This window comes from Triticum dicoccoides, chromosome 2A, assembly GCF_002162155.2.
Source record: "Triticum dicoccoides isolate Atlit2015 ecotype Zavitan chromosome 2A, WEW_v2.0, whole genome shotgun sequence".
Classification (NCBI taxonomy): Eukaryota; Viridiplantae; Streptophyta; class Magnoliopsida; order Poales; family Poaceae; genus Triticum; species Triticum dicoccoides.
The window spans coordinates 634,780,289-634,783,679 of NC_041382.1; positions in this window are offsets into that span (position 1 = coordinate 634,780,289).

Genomic DNA, 3,391 nt, shown 5'->3' on the forward strand with positions numbered 1-3,391 from the left:
CTAAATAAACTAGTTCTATTAATTCAACTAAGCATTTACTAAAAATAAACTAGTTCTATTAATTTCTTACTAAAATAAAGTAGGTAGTTCTATATAGTAATATTTTGATTAGATCATCAAATCTCATATACCTAAATTTTCTTACTAAAAATAAATTTGTTCTATTAATTTTCATACTAAAAATAAACTAGTTATATTAATTCAACTAGTTTAAATAATCTCATATATATACCTAATTAATATATAGCTATACTAATTCAACTAGTTCAACTTGTTCTAATTCATGTAAATATATTTGACATTAATATTTAATATCTTTTCCATATAATTCATCTAACCATTAACATTCAAACATTATTATCTACGTAATTTATCTAACATTAATCTAAACAACAGAAAATAGAAAATAAGTAAAAATTAACAATGTGTGTGTGTGTACGTACGACCGGGGGGCGGCGGGCGACGACGGGGGGACGGGCGCGGCGGGCGAGAGGCGGCGGCGACGTACGGGCGCGGCGGAGGCGACGGGTCGGGCGGTGACGGCGGCGGGGGCGGCGAGGGCGGCGCGCGGCGAAGAAGTTTGGATCGAGAAGAACTACTGGTGGTCGATGAACTGATTTTTTCGTAGGTTCCATATATATAGAAGGGGTCTTTAGTGCCGGTTGGAGCCACCAACCGGTACTAAAGGCCATTTTTCGCCAGGCCAAGGGGCGGGAAACGGCCCCTTTAGTACCGGTTCGTGCCACGAACCGGTACTAAAGACCCCCCCCCTTTAGTACCGGTGGGAGCCACCAACCGGTACTAAAGGTTGTGCGCTGCCACCGGCGGTGCACAATGTTTAGTCCCACCTCGCCGAGCGAAGGACAGCCGGACTGGTTTATAAACCCAGCCGCGGCTGTTCCTTCGAGCTTCTCTATATAGCAGGCTTCTGGGCCTAATTAACTAGGGCGCGCTGCCCTGTGAGCCTGCTGGCCCTTCTGGGCCTGCATTTGCACACCCTAGGTCTGGCAGGCCCACTGGACAGCGCGCCAACAAATTTTTTATATAGTTTTTTCTTTTCTGCATTATTTATTTTCTTCTATTTATTTTTGAGTAATTTTTTAGTATAGTTATTTTATTTTCTGCATTATTTCTATTCTTCTATTTATTTTCTTCTGGAAATTGAATACTGCATACTGAACAATTAGGTAAATGACCGAAAAACAACAAATGATGTCAGAACATGTTGGAAATTGATGACGTCGCTTTAAATGCTGCATACTGAACACAGAAGAAGTCTGGAGTTCAAATAAGTTTAAAAAACATTGAAGTGGCCGTGTAACAGATGAGTTCTCGTCCGAAACCCTGATACTCCAAAAGAGTATGTCCAGTTTGTACACGAAGTGCGTCCAGTTTTTGCCGTGACCCTTTCTACTCTTTCGCGCATGCTATGCGGGTGATATGATGATACCATGCCAAGTTTTAACATTTTCAGGATTCATTTTGTAGTGATTTTCAATTTCACAGTCATTTAGCTCTCTAAACAATTAGGCAAATGATCGAAAACAACAAATGATGTCAGAACATGTTGGAAATTGATGACGTCGCTTTGAATGCTGCATACTGAACACAAAAGAAGACCGGAGTTCAAATAAGTTATTAAAAATAAAAAAGAGGTGCAATGCTGGTTAATTTGCTTCAAGCCATTCGGAATAGTGTAGACTGCACTGCACATAGCTCAGTGCAATCTATGCTATTCCGCAAGACTTGAAGCTAATCAACATATATGTGAGCATTGCAACTCTTCGTCATTGTCTATGCACTCACGGCTTATAAACCGCTCATACTGCCTCTCTCTTGGCGAGGTGGGACTAAAAATCAGCTTACAAAAGGTCTTCGTGGGGGCCCCAGACTGACCATAGCCTGACACAGCCTCATTAGTACCGGTTCATGGCATGAACCGGTACTAAAGGTTACCCACGAACCGGTACTAATGATGCCGCCCGCCTAGCCGTTGGAACCGGCACTAATGGTCACATTAGTGCCGGCTCAAATTTAAACCGGCACTAATGTGTTTCACATTTGACCCTTTTTGTACTAGTGGAAACGAACTGCGTGTGGCTACTGAATCCTCGACGATCTTTTCTGGGCGGCGATAGCCGCTTTGCGTCACTGCGCATACTCTGCTGCTTCCGGGTTCTCATGTTAAACCGAGAAATCATGCATTTTTTTAACCCGGAATCTGACCTTTCTTTGGACTAGGACACTAGGATACATTCGTGTACATGAAACGTGACCGTATATGAACGCTCATGCAAGTTTGATGACCAGAAACACGTATTTTACAAGTTTGTGCACCAAACTGACCATCGCGTGTAAGTTCTGTGACTTCGGGTGTATTTACCTCTGGGTTCTCATGTTAAACCGAGAAATCATGCATTTTTTTAACCCGGAATCTGACCTTTCTTTGGACTAGGACACTAGGATTTTTAAGAGGTAAATACATCCGAAGTCACAGAACTTACACGCAATGGTCAGTTTGATGCACAAATTTGTAAAATACGTGTTTCTGGTCATCAAACTTGCATGAGCGTTCATATATGGTCATATTTCATATACACGAACGTATCCATGGTCTATGTTTGGAGTATTTGAATAAATATATGCTTAATACTTTTGAAACATATGATTAACATTTTTTTCAAATACAAGTTTTGAAACTTTTTTCAACTATGTTTTTAACATTTTCGGATGGTACGAAACATTTTTAAGCTACAAAAACAGTTTTATACATTGTATAGGCATTTAAAAAATGTCATGACCAGTTTTTTTGGAATGCACGGACATTTTTAAAATGCAACATATCATTTTTAATTACACGAATGTGGTTTACAATGTTTAAACATTTTTCTAAATGTCACACACCTTTTTGTAACACATAAACATTTATTAAATATCACAAACACAATAATGTAATTTTTTTTCTTACATAGAACAAGAAGGAATAACAACATGAAAACTATTTATCCCATTTGGATATGTTGTGTTTTCGAAACCCGGTGGTAATCTTAGTTAACATTGACCACGAAGTCACATAGTCAAGCCACGGTGCTCCCTTTTTTGGGGTTACATTTCTTGTAAAATTGATTTTTCGGCCATGTTTATATGATATAAAAATTATTTGTGCTACCTAGACATGGATGATCATCGGTTTGGTGGTTGTTAACCCGAGCCTAGTAGTGGCACGTCCCTAGTTCGTAGCCGTACCATCCCTTGTTTTTCCATTTTATTTTAGGGGCTTTATACGTAAATAAAAAATCATTTTATTTTAGGGGCTTAATAAGTTAAAAAAGGTGCATAATACGTAAATAAAGAAAAAGCCTGCAGATCTACCATGCGTTGCGGGCTTACG